The 17,550-nt window shown below is 39.1% G+C and overlaps 1 protein-coding gene across 4 annotated transcripts in view; it reads left to right on the top strand.

The window, feature by feature from the left end:
* CMSS1 (cms1 ribosomal small subunit homolog) overlaps positions 1–17,550 on the top strand; it is a 386,003-nt gene that overhangs the window by 186,575 nt on the left and 181,878 nt on the right. The window lies entirely within an intron of this gene.

The following is a 17,550-nucleotide window of genomic DNA, read 5'->3' as shown; positions in this document are numbered from 1 at the left end:
GGTGGAAGTGTTATAGTCAAAGCAGCTTTTAAGAAAGTTCATCAATTTAGCCCCCTCCTTTTCCTGCAGAAAAACATTTAAGGTACAAAGATTAAGGTAATCATGTGTTAATATAGTAGTATGTTATTGATATGTTAATATTAAAAGTTAGGCATTAATATGATAAAAAGGAAAGTGGCTTTATTTGGCTTTTTTTACAGGCTCTATTTATTCAGACTGGTTTTACCAAAGCTGATATCTGTATATAGTCAATATTATGATTCCTAGTTCTATACAAAGAAACTAGTTCTAGGGCACTCAGCACCTGCTTACAAGTGGAAGAGTGCATCATACCCAGCAAGAGCAATAATGCCACTGTTTTCTTGCTAGATGTAATATTGAGAAGGCTAAGACTTGGGACAGCTGAGTGGCTCATGACCTCATGGTTCGTGGGATGGAACTCTGTAGGATCAAGCTCTGTGTCAGGCTCTGCACTGACAGCATGCAACCTGCTTAGGATTTTCTCTCTCTCCCTGTCTCTCTGCTCTTGGGATACATGCTCTATCTGTTCTCTCTCCCTTTTGCTCTCCCTCTCCCTCCCTCTCAAAATAAGTAAATAAACTTTTTAAAAAAGGCTAAGTCTTAAAATCTCATAAAATGATTATTCTGGCAATTCTGTATTTGCATTTGTATGTTTGGATGCGAGAGAAAAAGAAATATATTAAATTAATATTGTTCTGAGCATCTATCATATACCAGATACTGCTTTAAGCACTAGATGTACAATGGTGAACAATACAGAACGTGTCAGCCCCACTGGCATTTCCACTGGGAAGTGGGTAAGGTGATCAAGAGAGAACCCAGATATAGACCTCAAGTTTCCATATCAGAATTTGAAATAGCAACCACAGCTGAACCATGGCACATCAGAGAACTTAACATTGATTCATTCACCCACCCACTCACCATCCCACCAAACTTATACTGAGAGCCTTTAGGCCCTTGCTAAGAACTCAAGAGGTAGCTAAGTAAACAGGGGAAGGGATGGGCAAAATAGGTGAAGAGGAGTAGGAGGTATAGCCTTCCAGTCATGGAATGAATTAGTCTGGGGAAAAAAAGGTACAGAATAGGGAATATAATCAATGATATTATAATAGCATTGTATGGTGACAGATGGTAGCTACACTTGTGGTGAGAATCATGTATAGTAAAGTTGAATCGCTGTGTTATAAACCTGGAACTGATGTAACATTGTATGTCAACCATATTCAAATAAAATTTTCTTTTTAAAAATAAGTAAATGAGGGGCACCTTGGTGGCTCAGTCAGACCTGATTTCAGCTCAGGTCATGATCTCACGGTCGTGGTGTTGGATTCCATGCTGACAGCACAGAGCCTGCTTGGAACTAACTAACTCTCTCTCTCTCTCTCTCTCCCCCCCCCACCCCTCTCCCATGTGTGTAAACTATAAATAAACAAACTTTAAAAATATAAGATAGATAGATAAGTAAACAGAGTGTTCAATTCCCTAATTCCAGTTACATCTTCTCAAATTCAGATCAACAAATATTTATTTAAAACCTGTTATGTGCCTCAACAAATTTTTAGTCCTGACTACAATTAAAATTACTGGAGAGCCTCTTAAAAATGCCAGTGCTTATGTTCCCCTTAAAACCAATTAAATCAGAATTTTGAGAGTGATATCCTGACATTGATACTTCTGCAGAACTTTCTGATATGATTCTGATATACAGCCAGAGTTGAAAACCCATTTCCATCAGATGCCCAAAGGGAGAAAAAAAGCAGAAAAGTAAGGGGAAAAATGCACACATACATCCATGTTTGTAAAAGATACATCTTCCTGGAATTCCATGAAGGGAAGGAGGAGCAAACACTTTTCCCTACATATTTTTATCCAACAAATAAGTATTTATTAACTCCTTCTATGAGCAGAAGAGAATTGGAAAAAAGATAAAGCATGCCTCTTCCCTCCAGGAGCTTAAACTCTGATTAGAAATAAAAGGCAGAGACTAGAGAATTGAAAATATAAGAGTACTCAAGAAATATCCCCAAATAGCAAAAGACACACATAATTTTGTCTATAAGTTCCCCATAAGGGCAAATGACGCTTATAAGTCAAGGGCTTTTCTGATGGAAAACCAAGATCACTCACCCCATATTAATACTCACTGGTTTTACATCAGAAAATTCGCATTCCTCTGCAAAGAAGCAGACCATTTCTTAATAAAGGAGAGGATATTCTCGTGAGAAATAAGTATGACCAGGATGCCTGGGTGGCTCAGTTAGTTGAGTGTCGGATATGACCAAGGTCATGATCTCACAGTTTGTGAGTTTGAGCCCCAAATCGGGCTGTCTGCTGTCAGCGCAGAGCCCACTTTGGATCTTCTGTCCCTGGCTCTTTTTGCCCCTCCCGCACTCATGCATGTGTGTGCCTGCTCTCTCTCTCTCTCTCTCTCTCAAAATAGAAACATTTAAAAACAAGTAGAAGTATGACCATTTCAAATGGCAGATCCACCTGTTTGTGAATTGTGATACCTACTTGCAAAGGCGTACACCTCTCCACAGGCTTAGAGCAGTCAGTGTCCCCACTGAGATTTTTAGGAATATAGTAATTATTCCAAGAAATATTCTCATGATTAAAAATATATGAAGTGGTTTTACATGTTATCTTACTTAATCCCCTCAAATGTGTTACTGAGAACATGAATCACATATCACTTTGAAGTGACAAATGCAAGTTTTGAGTTTAAGTCTTGCAAGTTTGTTTCCCTTTTTCGTACCCAAATGTTTCTCAATCTTAGCTACACATCAGAATACCTAGTGAACTTTTCAGAATTGTCAGGACCTGGCTTACTGGTAGTTCTTACAGTAGGTGGAGGGAAGAGGAGAAGGGGAGAGGAGGGTAGGCAGCAAGGAAACAACACAGATGCTTCTCCCAAAAAGGAATATTTCAGTAATCCTTACTGTCACCTCTTCTAAAGAATAGGTTTGTTAATAGTTAAAAAAACTTTCTATACAGCTTTGAAACTAGATAATATTTATGAAAAGATAAAATAAGAATTGTTTGAAGTAACAGTTCTGATAACCCATAAATGCCATTATCTGGTAACCTAACTCATAAGCCACTCTTTATTATTACACAAGCCTTACTATAAAAGGTAAATCAAATATATATTCTGAAGAAAATTACTTTGAAAATGTGGGCTTGGACTTTCCACATCAAGAGTTAAGATCAAGCTGAATAAAATTTTTCAGAAGAGCCTTTCCAGTCTCTCGCTAGATTACAGAATTGAAACCAATTAATGTTGTATGGAAACTCAGAATCTTACTGCATTACTGGAAGAGTATTTTTCACATTTATCTATTGCAGTAGTGTGTGCTGTTATTTTAAGATCTGGGGATAAATACCCATCCAGGAGTATTTAACATAAGCAGAATCTGTTAACACCTGAAAAATTACTTCTTAGTTCCATAAAACAAGACATATTTGTAAAGGATAAATCTTCCCTAGATTTAGAATCTAGGAGCATTTTCTTGGGATGTTTTCTAATTACAGGGTGGCCTACTGAAAACATCTTTAAATAGGATAAGTTTTAATCCACTTTGCATGTGTTTAAATGCATGTGTGCCCTACATTTTATGAATGGAAAGGAGGAGGTATATATATCCAAAGAATGTGCATTTTGGGGATTAGACATTTACTAAACACAGTCAGTTACCAAGGGAAGTAGGATTTGTGGGTGGTGCCACTTATCTAGGAGAAAAATGCAGCCTATTCTTATAGAGTTTAGTTCTTTTTTCCTTTAAGTTTATTTATTTGGGGGTGGAGTACATGAGTGCTTATTTGGGGGAGGGGAGTACATGAGTGCCTGTGTGAGAAGGGGAGGGAGGAAGAGAGAGAGAGAGAGAGAGAGAGAGAGAGAGAGAGTCCCACGCCGGCTCTGCACTGTCAAGGGTAAGGGAGCCTGATCTCATGAACTGTGAGATCATGACCTGAGCCTAAATCAAGAGTTGGGCACTTAAGCAGCTGAGCCACCCGGCACTCCAGAGCTTAGTTCTTTTATAGCTTGTATAGACCTTTGGTCATCCTCCTGTTCCTTTTCTCTCCTAGATACCTTTTGATCACAAAGTTAATGAGATTTCTTTGGGCTAATAAAAGAGAAAGCTCAAAGCTATTAATCTTCTTAATAATCAGTTGGTATCTCATTTCCAGAGAAAAAAGAGTTTCTTCTTCCACCCAAGGTAAGTCCACTTCATCTGTAATCTATATTCTTAATTCCATGACTGCTGATTTACTCTAGGACAAACACCTTCAAGTTGACCCTCTCTCTTAGGTATCTTCAGCCTCCCCTTTTCTCTCCACCATTTCCTTCCACTCTTGTAAAAACATGTTCACTTTTCTGTCTTTAACCAGAGCAGGGATAAGGAGAAATTTCCCTCAACCCTCCACCTCCTGATACCCAATTTGTCCTCTAGTCCCTTCCCTATATTTGCCCTCCCCTTCCTCCAGTAGGATCTGTTCCCTGTCCACGTCCCATTTATTCTTCAATCCACACTTGGGCTCCCACCACAAAGGTCACCATTAACATCCTCATAGTCACACCCAGATCACACTTTCTACCGTCATTTATCTTCACCTTTCAACAACATTTAACAATATAGATCAGTCTGTTCATCTTGAATTCTTTCTTTCTTTGCCTTCTGTGACCCCCTTTTGCTCTCTACTTCTATGACTGCTTTTTCTCAAACCCCTTTCCTGGCTTATCTTCTCTCCACCTCTTAAATATCCATGCTTCCCCGAGTTTTATTCCCAGCTCTCTTGCTCTTCATTTTGTCCCTGGATAATTGTGTTCATTCTTGGCTTCAGCCAGTGGCATGTTGGAGTTCGCTCCTAACGACCAGTTATGCATATTTCTTCTCAATCCTTTGTTCATTGACTGCCATGCTGGTAGCTTGAAATTGGCCAAGGTAGAAGTATTTATGCCACAGAAATCAGCAAATCCTGCAAATCAGGAAGGCTTAGGTTTTTGTTTTGTTTTGCTTTGGGTTTTTTCCTAAGAGCTAGCCTGATAGCACACCATTACGTCATTTAGTAATGACGTAAATGCTGCCAGTTCTCAAACCTATGTGTCACACTTTCTGAGCTCCAGCCAATATTTCCAAATGATTTCTAGCCACCTCCTCTTGAATCCCCAAATAAAACTCATTTTCTTCTTCCAAAGCAGCCGCCTTCTGCCCTAGTCCATGCTTTGGCTAATTACTCCACCATTCTCCCTCCTATCATCCTTGTAGGAAGCCAAAACTTTGCTCTCTCTGGACCACTGTATCTAATTGATTGGTATATATATATATCAACACCTTGTTTCATAAAAGATTTATGTTATCCCAAAAGTACATATGATAGGAAAGGACAGAATAATTTCCTCATGGTTATGGTAAAGGAGAGGATCTGGGCAAAAGAAATAAGCACAAGAAAAATAGATGAACTCAGAAGTGAGGTGAGTGTACAAAACACATGCCATGAAGTCCAGCCAGCTACATCCTGTCAGGTAACTTAACATCCTGAATTGGTCTGGATCCATCTTTGCCAGCAATGCAATATCACAGCCTCCCTGTCCACCCTCCCTGTCCCCAGACTTATTGCTTTCCCACCCTCCCATTTGCTTCCCATAATGCTTCCACAGAGATGATTCTTCAACCCAAATCTGATTCTATCATACCATCTTCCCCTTCAGGGTAGAAACTTAGAGTAGTTCTCTACTGCCCTTTGGGCAGAGTCCAAACACACAGCTGGAGGAAAACTCTACCAGATTTTTGGTTCATCCTGTAACATTCATCTCAGATATCACTCCTCCCTGGATCCCCTAGGCCTTCTTCCACTATGTATATATATCCCTCATATGTGTCTGTTATTTGATTCAACATACAGTTGTGGCATGCTTACTTTATGTCATTAATTGTATTTGGTATTGAAGATTCAGAGTTAGACAGTCCTTGTGTTTTAAGGACTTCTAATTTAAAAAGTGTATTTAATCAAATTATAGAAAGTGTAATAGGCTCTACACAGTAGAAGAGAGTGCAAGGTTCAGAAATAATAAGAGGAAGAAGAGGAACATTGTCTCATAGCACATATGACATTCTAATGTGACTATTACTTGTGTTTCTCTCACTGGAATGGGAGGCATGTATATCCCATGTACCACAATGGGAAGTACAGAGTAGGTGTGCAATAGTAGGTGTATGTTGGATGGATGGATGAATGGATGAAAAGAAATTGCAACAACTGCCTAAAATTATTTAGAAGATTATCAATAATTCCAGTGATCCTTACTTTCCTTATCATCTATTACCAACTTTATTTAGAATTGGGTGGATGAGGGTATATGAATATGAGAACATATATACCCTTACAACACTGTATAGGCTAAATATGCCATTGGATCTTGTGTTTGCGGTTTAGCCAGTTTTGAATCTGTTAGCCTTCAGGGAGGAGCTCAGGGCCTAGCCTTTTCAGTAAAGCCCTTTGCTAAATACATCAAAGAAGTCTGTCACTTGATGGTTCATTTGCTTTACAGTTTGCCAGAGGCTTAGGCAAAAGGTCCCAATTAAAAGATCTATGTGTTTCTGTGGTTTCTTGCTCAGCACTAAGGGGAGAATCCCCAGGGTTTCATTACTTCACCAAACAATGCATTCAGTTAATCTTAATAGAGTAAAACAAAAACAAAACAAAACAAAGCCCTACATACCCTAAAACTTTATAGTTTGGTTTCCCCCACAGTTGCATCCCCAGATCTCTGAAGGACCCTGTTTATGCTGATATAAAAGTGTCTAGGCTCTAGAACAGTGGTTCTCAGTTTTGGCTTAAAAAAATAAAAAAGGAAAAGGAAAAGCAACACCAGACTCCACCTTCAGAGTTACTGGCTTCTAGCAGGGCCCAGGCATCAGTATTCTTTGAAAGTACCCCAGTTGATTTTAATGTGTAACCAGGATTTGAAAACACTTACTAGGAGTCAAAACCAGAAAACTTTACACTTAGCCTGCAGTTTACTTTACAAGACCGCTTCCTTCTTATCCTTGAGGCCCATACCTAAATGTAACTTTCTCAGTAGGGCTTCACCTCAGAAATTTACCACAATCTGAAAAATAACTTGTGTATTTAGGTTTTTCTGGTTTATTATCTGCCCCTCCTACTAGGTTAGGAACTTCATAAGGGATTTCCTGGCATCTACTGTTGAGTGAATGTGAGCTGTAAATCTAAGAATATGTGTGACTGCTGGTAGACTGAATCAATGGAGAGGAAAAGGGAGTTGGAAGAAAGAGTAAAAAGCAGGTGTAAGTTTGAAATAAAGGAATGCTGTATTTAGGAGTAGATTACAGAATGCCTCAGTAGATGAGTGAAGTCAAGGCATAGTTCTAAATTATAGTGCTACAGATTGCCTACCCACAACACTTCTTTACAGCAGAAAAACAAAACACCTTTTTTATTTACTGAGTAATATATGCTTGTAAAAAATTCAAATTAACACTGCTGAAAGTGAAACTTCTAACACCCTCACCCCATTCTCCAAGAATAACCTATTGGTTACAGTTTAGTGTTTTATCATGTAAAGTATTTTATAACGTGTACACAGGTAATATATAGGCTGGTTAAAACAGAATCGAACACTTTAAAAAATGTATTTCTCAATAATTAAGTTGTACATAAACATGTAGTCAAAGCCTGGAGTTGCCCAATGGCAGAACACCTGTAAGGGTAACTTGATGATTTAGTGTAAACTATATTTTCATAAGATAATCTAGTTACTGAGTGGTAGATTTTTTTTAAAGTGTTCAATTTCTTTTCAATCACCCTGTATTTTACACACACACACGACACACAGTCCAAAAAATGGATTCTTATTGTACCTATTAATGAAGGTTTGTTATTTTATTTTTTTATTTTCTTAATGTTTATTTATTTTTGAAAGAAAGAACACAAGTAGAGGAGGGGCAGAGAGAGAGAGGGAGACACAGAATCTGAAGCAGGCTCCAAGCTCTGAGCTGGCAGCACATAGCCCAACATGGGGCTCAAACCCACAGACTGTGAGATCATGACCTGAGCTGAAGTGAGATGTTGAACTGACTGAGCCACCCAGGTGCCCCAGAAGGTTAGTTATTTTAGAGGTTAGCTCTCTTCCCCAAATTGAGGCTTAGATTTAAATTGCTGTAAGTGATGATAAATTTGGTAGTACCTCCTTACTTTATCACAGTGCAGCTATTTGAACTAGTGAAACACATTAGTTCAAACTCAGCAAATTATGCAGGCCAAAGACAACACTTCACCTATTTTTATAAATAAAGTTTTATTGCGACATAGCTGGACTTATATCTACTTCTATAGCTACTTGTGTGCTGTAATGGTAGAGTTGAGTAGTTGCAACAGAAACCATATAATCCACAAAATCTAAAATGTCTACTGTCTAGTTCTCTAGGGGGAAAAGGTGGCAGATTCCTACCCTAATTAAATTAACTCAGTAAACAGAACAAGCCAACTGAGCCCCATGTATGAGAATGTGTTGGTGGTTCTGGGATTTTACATTTCTAGTTAAAGAGTGCACTGTACTTATCTGATTGCTTTTCATTGAAAGGAAATAGGCAAATCCTTGGTAAGTGATGGTGGAGGAAGGAGTAGAAAGGCATGTTCCATCTAGTTGGGTCCTGTTTTCCTGTCAGGCAGGTCATATCTTCTCCCCTTCTATTCTCCCCTCCCAAGGAGAACAGTGCTCATTAAAAGATGTGGCCAAGATTTTCAGAATACCTGTAGGTTGGATCCTTTGAATTGAAACCAGTCTGCCCTGTCTTGGCTGCCAACCTTTATAAATCATTTGGCTGAACAATTAAAGGGCTGGGCACCTTGTTGAATGCTGCTCCAGGTGCAGTGGGATGACCCTCCCCCTACCACTCAGTATGCAAAGTGGGAACCCCACACAGTGATGGCTGTGAGAGAGGCACCACAGGCATTTGGTTTTCATCTCCACCTATTCTCCCCCAATCCCAGATTTTGTTGGAAACACCCCTCTCTGGAGATTGCATGGGAAATCTTCCAGTGATAAGTCTCTGAATGTTTGTATTAGTCAGCCATAGAAAGGTGTGGTGCCACAGCATGTGAAAAGCATCATGGCAGGTCAGGCTTGCTAGGGGTCGACCACCTCCTCCTTCTTCTGCATTGATCTCTAATAGAGTGCCTCCTTCCTGTGGAACTCATGAGAGTGAGGTGAATTTACATGTTGCTACCTCTTAGGTAAATCATATAGAAACTGGTGCTGAATTTGGTTTACAGCATCCCTCTTAAGTTATGAATTATTTGAAGATTGGGGTACCCTTCTACCCCCTGTTTTCATTTTTGCATGCCCTGAAACTCCTTGTTTAAACCATTGCCACTACTGAAAATATGTTACTATATTATATCCCGATGAGCATTTGCTTTTAACCTTGTATGATTTAGAATTCCCTATAATCTCAGGTGTGAACATTCATATTTTCTATAATTGCCAGTTCCTACCTACCACTTTTTCCTTTCTTTCACAAGATTCATACACAGCTATACACCCTCCTAGTTATTCAGAGTGGGGATGGAGGTAGCCAAAAATTTGAATTATCTATATAACTGAGAACAAATAAGACTTTTTGTCTGACTTGTACAACTAAATGTTTAGCTGCCCATTGTACCATTGTGATTGGCTTAAATTTTTAATGATTAAATTGCAGAACTGAGAGGGACCTTGAAGACCATCTAATTGTGTAGATGTAGAAGGGGTAGATAGAACCGAAGTGAGTTGTCCAAAATGATAAAACCTAGTCCTTTAGGCCTTTAGATAAATAGCTTAATCTATAGTTACACATCCCACCCATAAGACTTCCCCTCTAAAGGGCAATTTAAACAAAAGAACATTCCAGTTTGGGTTCATATTGCTTTCTCTGATGAGTATGTGTGTGTTCTGAGGCTCTCTCTGCTGTGTGCAAATCAGACATTCTTGCTGGATTGCATCAGATTCCAGGCGACATGATTGATGAAGAAAGGGCAGAGGAGAAATGACGTAATGGCTAGTGCAGCATTTACCTGCAAATTATCTCTAGCTGTGTACTGCTTGGTGTCTGTGTGACTCATGTACTGAGGCACTGCCATCCCTGTTATTCTGCATTGTAGCCTCACGCTTACCTCACTCTATGTTTCTCTCCTTTTCTTGCCAAATCTGATTAGAAGCACTTTTGTTTTAAGCTAATGTTTATGAAGCCATAAGTGGACTTTATACCAGTGACCATGAGGAGAAAATAAAAGTATGTTGGAACAAGAAAATTACTTACTGACTTGATAAATCAACTTGATGTCTCTCGTAACTTACTTCAGTAAATACATAGCACCTATTATGTACTCTGTTCTATCAGTGCTGATAGTTTTCTTCCTTATATGGCTAATTTGTCTCTCAGCTTCAGTTTAACAGCTGACAGCAAAACTTATAGCAAGTGCCTACTTGTATCAGTGACTGTGGCACACATGCTTTCACATGCTCTTCTTGTAAACCTCAAAACAGTTACTACTTGTACCCATTTTAGAGGTAAAGATACTGACCCAGTTCCCTTAGCTAATAGGTGTCAGAATTGGAACTAGAATCCTGGTCTCTTGATACCAAGTCTAGTACTTTTTCCACTACTTCACAAATGTCTTTGATTTATGTACTCAAGGAATTTTTGCAAGAAAAATGTTCATTTCTCTCAGGTTGATCTTCACATTTGGTATAGCACCTGCCTCAGTTCTTTGTTTATCCTTGGGGCACTCTAAGTCTAGAGAATAGCATATGTATATTTATTGAACAATAACCACTCAAGTTCTGTGGTAGAGTTGTATCATACAAACACTAAATTTGCATGAGTTCAACTACACGTGCTCAGAAAATGAATATAAAAAAAGAGAAGGAATAATAATTTACACTGTGCAAACAAGTCTATTCTAGTTATATTTGATAAATTCATACCTAGGGGCATACCTAGGATAGGGACTCCATATTGACTTTTCTCACCCCAGGTCTGTTCTGCATTCTCTGTCAGGGTAAGCATCTCGCCTTGCCAAGTGTGCTGTTTTGTACACCATGTATCCTAAACACAAGCCACCTATTTCTTCTTGTGTTCAACCAAAGACATAGTAATCTGTACCAGTTTCAGAAGAAAATTCACCTGGGTTGTATCTACTGAGAGATATAGTATGCTGGCTTCCCGTATAGGGCTTTCCTTGGGATTTTTAAGGTAACTTTGACACAACTTGATTTTTTTCTTACACATTCTTTGAAAAGGCAAAACCCTAAGTAAAATGCAGCTCCTGTAGGTTAACATTGGCTTGCACAAATCGGGCAGGGAAATTTTGTTTAGGTTGAACTGAAAGTGTCTTGGGACCAACAACATTGTGTATATTGGTGGCTAAATGTATCTTCCATTTTCTGTTTGTTGTGCCAGGTTGGAAGCACTAATACCAAGCAGATCAAATACTCACTGTGTCTATAAGAAAACTGTGTTGTTACTGACACCAAGAGAACCAACAGGAGGAAAGGCATGATGAGATCATCCAACAGGGTAGTAGGGAGAGATAGAGGATAAAGAAAGCCCCACTGGACAGAGCCACAGGTGGTCTTTGAGAGAATAGTCATAATCAATCATAAAGTCAGAAGCAAAACACAGGGAATTAAACATCATCCAAAATCAGATCAGAGTAGTCAGCAGGATATCATGAATCCAAGAAAGGGGCACCAGGAATTGAGAGCCTAGGAATTGAGATCTGAGGACAAGGTTGGTGACAGTAGTACATAAAAGATAGGATTTGGATGTTAAAAGCAGAAGTACATGTTATCGAGAAGCATTCTGGCTTCTGAGTTTGTCTGAGATTCTCACCCACCCTCACCCCCCGTGGTGCTGGTGGAGAAGATGCAGCCTGTGAAGGAGGAGAAGCAGGAGAATTATTGATGTCTTGTAGCAAACAGCTTCTCATATCGTCCCACCCATAGCATGCCAGATTTAATGCAGTTGTTACTGTTCTAAGTCATTATGTTCTAATTTTCTAGCAATTTGAGAAATCAAGGTTGGCTCTGCAAGGCTGTCATTGGGTGGCAGAAGAAGGTGCCAGAGGTCAGGGTTCATACATGGAGAGCCAGTAGAGGTTCAACTCTCATGAACAGAAAAATCAACTCATTCATAATACCAAGCCTCATCATATTCAAGGAAATGGAGTGAGAACCAAGGCACCTCCCTTTCTTTCCTGTATTTGTGTAGCTAATAGCACCTTGCATTGTTAAAAGTGAAATCCTGTTGGTGATAATTTTCTTTCTCTCAGAGTGCTGCTCACTGTGTATTTTTGACTTACTAATCAGTGTGAACTACAGGAGACCACCTGACTAGTGTCACTAGGAAAAACAGGCCGCCTTGGAGGAGTTGAACCTGGGATGCTAGGGTGCTCAGATTAGGACAGAATCTCACAGCAGGATCCTTCTATCCCCACGTATATCTATAAGAATTACCTTGGGTGCTTATGAAAAATGTAGGTCTCACAGCCCCACCTTAGACTACCTAAATATAAATCCATGATCAAATGTGGCTAACGAATATGCATATTAATAAACACTCTTGAGGATTCTTATGAAGCCTAAAATTTAAATTTTGTTAATTCTTATTTATTTCTGAGAGAGAGGGGAGACAGAATATGAGTGGGGGAGGGGCAGAGAGAGGGGGAGAGGCAGAGAGAGAGGGAGGTACAGAATCCTCAGCAGGCTCCAGGCTCTGAGCTGCCAGCACAGAGCCTGATGCAGGGCTTGAACTCACGAGCCATGAGACCATGACCTGAGTCGAAGTAGGATGATCAACTGACTGAGCCACTCAGGTGCCCCTGAAACCTAAAATTTAAAAGCCACTGGATTAGGAAATGTGTGGTGTAATAAACCAAATCCTGGAAAAATAACCATTTAATAAATCAAATTCTCATCATCATAAAGTTAAATTTTACTGATATAAATATGGCCAAGCATATTTCTTTTAGTGAAAATTTATAAACCTCTTTGAAGCTCTTAGGAGAAAAATATAAACACAAGTTATGTGCAAAATGTTAGCAGTAGATAATAACACCTTTGGATATGAGAAAAAAGAGATTGTTATGAATTCAGAAAGCCTGTGTGTTTTGTGAAATGTCTGTCCTTTGCCAAGAAAAGGAAGAGGTAAAAGGAGGGAAGAACACAGAGAGCTTTCCTTGGCTTTGAAGATCCTAATCCTTTGTTCTACTTGTCTCAAAATACAGCTGCTTCCTTCTCACAGTCCTTTTGCCACAGACCAGCTGTGTCTCATTCAGTCCCACTGCACTACTGCTCTTCAGCCTTTATACACCAGAACTAGAATGGAGAATAGTAGAAAAGAGGAAAGCAATTTGATATGAAGTAGACTTGAAGGTTTACAGAAAAGAGGGAGGCAAATTTACTGGGTTCTGAAAAGGCCTAGTGCCTTAGACCCGAAGGCCTTTAGCCATAACTCTCTGAGTAAAATCATGAGTTGCAGTTATCAACTGTGTGAGATGTAGGTGTATTTGGGAAATGGAGGGGTAAGAGCAGTAAGAGAAACTAGCTCCAGTTCCACTGCCCTTTTGAAATAACTTCAGAAACTAACCCAAACTTATCTTTTCCCTAGCCCTCATCTGTTCTCTGACTCTTATTTAAATTTTGTTTTTGTTGTCTTTGAATTGCTTTCTTTGTATAAGTCATTTCCTAAATAATCCCTTAATTTCTTCGTGGTAGGAACTATTATGTGCTTCCTTTGAGTATGTTTCACCAACACACTCCTTTCCACCTTCCCCATAATCATCATTAGTACTCCCAGAAGGATAAATTTGAGTCCCACTTTTCACCCCTTTTCATGAGGTGATCATCTGTAATTTTGTGCTCTAAAAGCTCCTTTTAAAAAGATATTTTCTCTACCAAGTCATGGAATCCATCATTCAAATCCCAGACGTTTTAGTTTTACCCTTTTCATATTATTAAAACTCAGCTTTGGAATGATGAGAATCCAGCTTGTTTATTTTATGTCTTCTCTTCCTGTAAGAAAAGTCCAACTTGGGATGCATTCAGCCCTTAGCACAGTGACTCCTCGGGTTTGCTGCTTAAGTTAAGAAATTAAAGCTAAGAGCAAATGTTCCTGACTCTGCATTCAATCAGATAACCAAGTTAATAATTGTACCATGTCAGCCAAAGTAAGCAAGCATTCTTGATAGGTGTAGACCATGATGCATTGCCCCGAACTGCTGGGTCACTAAATCTCTGCAAGCTCTTAAAACTGAGCTTCTCTAATGTGTGTGAGAGACCTAAAAAAAATAAAATAAAAAATAAAAAACTTTTTAAAAAAATGTTTATTTATTTTGAGAGAGAGAGACTGTGCATGTGTGAGCAGGCGAAGGGCAGAGATCAAGAATCCCAAGCAGACTCCACACTGTTCCCGAACTCGGGACTCGATCCCATGCTGTGAGATCATTACCTGAGCCCAAATCAAGAGCCAGATGCTTAACTGATGGAGCCAACCCAGGCTCCCCAAAAACTGGTTTTTAAAGTATTTTTGTTTGGCCTTGTTTTGTGTACTCTTTATCCAAAATCTGACCGTATTCATCTTTGTAATTCTTTCAGTATTTACTTACTGGCTTTCTTAGTGCCTTAGCTGGTATTTTTTATATGAGGTTTATACTATCTTGTGGCCTATAATTTTCCCTGTATAAAACAATTGCCATGTTTCTTGTATCTTGGCATTCATTAGCCTATTGTCAGATGAAGAAAAGGAGAAATCACCTGCCATTTTCTGCTCTAAAAGCCATTATTAGTTTTCCTATTTTCTCTTCATGACCATGAGAGTCAATGAGTTTAATCTCTCAGATTTAGCCTTTTTATCTTTTATTTACTGAGATCAAAATATCTTACTGCTTAAAATGCTCGTTTAGCTGGAACACCATATAGAACAGAGTCTCAGTGGCATGTCCACAAAACTGATTTCTGCCATGTTCACTGATGCATTTTGTATGAAATATCAAATTCTAGAGATCCATGCATACACATCTCCCTCCATAAAAAGATAGTGCAGTGAGAGAAACCAAATAACAAATGATACAGTTGTCCAGTTAGGAGAAATCAATAAGAAATCCATCGTGCAATGAAGAAGGGAGTTAGGGGAAAAAATGTACTTTCAGTTGGGTGTCTGAGGCACAAGGAAGCCAGAATTGGCCCAGAATGTATACAGATATTGATGTAGTTGGAATTCAAGGCCAACCTTGAAAGTGCTTAAAATCAGACAGGGAAGTACTCCACTGATGGGAGCTAGAGTGTTATGTAGGCAAAATAGGCCTGGTCGCTTTGACTGTCGCTGTTATGAATTGTAATATAGAACTGACAGGAATCATTGGAAAAGATATATTAGTCATCTGGTGATAAAAAGGAATTGGCAGGGGCTGGCCACTGAGGGAGTAGAAGCAAATGTCTGTTGGTATTTGTTGGTGAGCAGATTCTCATGGCTTCCCACTCATTGGTTATGGCATAGCATGGGATTATTAGTTTTCAAAGTAGTGAGGCTCAATTTTCTTGCAGTTTGGGAAACTGAGATCTCCCTGGAGATTGGGGGTTTGCGTTGGTTTCCCCAGCACAGCCTGGCCATGGGACCTATATAAAGGGTGTTGCCCTTCTCATCTACTAAGTTAGCATAATATTTTCCACCTTCTTGATCTTTGTACTAACATAATTACAATAAATTGTTGCTGCTCTTTAAGATAATCTCTCTTCTCACATCAAGGTTTAAGTCTTTCAGTAAAGCTGCTTAAGCAGTGGGGAGGAAAGAGCCTTTCCATAAAGTTAAGGTCTTTCCTGATAAAGGTAACTACTCCACCCCTGCTTCCCAATTAGATCCCCTGCCAGCAATAGCATAGACTTGAGCCAGTGCCAAATACCATAAGGACTCACTTGATAAAGGTTATGCATGGCAAAGAAAAAAACAGCCAAAGTTCCCAAACTAAAATTTTCCAAGATTTCCATGTGAGATGCAGCCAGGGCACCCTTCATGTAATTGTTACCATGTGTCGCTGAAGTCATTGGTACCCTACAATTCTCATTCTCCAGCACTTCTAGAGATTAGAAATTACAGGAAGTGCCAGCCATTTCAAGATGGAAATTTACTCTAGCTGCAGAGACTTTGGTCTTTGACAAAAAGAAGTACAATGGCAAAGACAGGGAACAAGTGTGAGATTGATACTGTGATCCTTCCAAATGATTACTACATAATTATTAGTCTGTTAGTCAGCAGCATTCAGTGTCTACCTGACTGTTCTATTAATATTTAGCATCTGTTTGCTAGCATTGCTTCCCTTATTGTTATAAATTCTAGATAGGAAAAGGATTATTGTCTTGCTTGGGCTCTTATAAGTAGCATAGCACAGAAAGGAAGTGCCAACATTAAATATTTGTTGAAAATCTGACTAGTTGGAGCAAAATTATTTCATAGATCCCTGAGCATAGGAGAAATTAATTAATGACTAATAATTACAAGCTGCTGGGGCACCTGGCTGGCTAAGTAAATTAAGTGTCTGACTTCGGCTCAGGTCATGATCACGGGTTTCATGAGTTCAAGCCTCGTATTGGGCTGTGGGCTGACAGCTCAGAACCTGCAACCTGCTTCGGATTCTGTCTTCTCTCTCTCTGCCCCTCCCCCGCTGGTGCTGTCTCTCTCTGTCTCTCAAAAACAAATAAATGTTACTTTTTTTTAAAATAATAATTACAAAGTGCTCAGACCTTTCAGAAACCTAGAAGGAGATATTTTTCTCCATTTGACTGACAGTGATTTTCAGGTTTTATTTATGATAGTTTTAGCTTCAACATCCACCAAACTTTTACTATAGTTGCTAATGAATCATAAAATTGACTGGCTTATGGAATACTCGAAAAGAAAAATGAAAGATCAATGGCTATTAAATATTTGAATGTCCCTGAATGAGAATTCAGATTGAGTATAGGAACTAAATTAAGCAAGTCCTGTTTCAACCTGACTACTCAAGACTGCCTCCTATTTAAAGAAATTAATGAATTTTAACAAAACCTGCAATATTACTTAAGAATCTTCAGTTGTTTATTCTCTTGTTGTCCTGAAACAAAGTAACAGCTAATAAAAATTTTCAAATAATTTATCTGAAGAAATTAGAGCTCACAGTAGTAGTAATAATAGTGATAGCATTAAAAGCAGAAACAAGATTGCTTGCCCATGTTAGCAACCTGAACAGTCAAAGTCATTAATGGACCATGAAAACTGGAGAGCTGGGGGGACTGTGGGTCAGAGCTACGGTATATAGGCAAGCACAGTATAGGGGAAACTTTCATCACCTCCACTACATGGAGCTGTTTTTCTTGATAGAGCAAGCTCGTATTTTCCCCAGGTTGTTAATCTGGCACCTTTCATGAACATCAGTGTTCACTTTGGGATGGGGGTGGGGGGGAGAAAAAAAGCAAACAGCCCAAACATCTAA

Source organism: Crocuta crocuta, unplaced genomic scaffold (genome assembly GCF_008692635.1).
Source record: "Crocuta crocuta isolate KB4526 unplaced genomic scaffold, BGI_CrCroc_1.0 scaffold6, whole genome shotgun sequence".
In the NCBI taxonomy this organism is placed as follows: Eukaryota; Metazoa; Chordata; class Mammalia; order Carnivora; family Hyaenidae; genus Crocuta; species Crocuta crocuta.
Note: the sequence above shows the minus strand (reverse complement) of the source record. Positions and strands in the feature narration are given on the sequence as shown.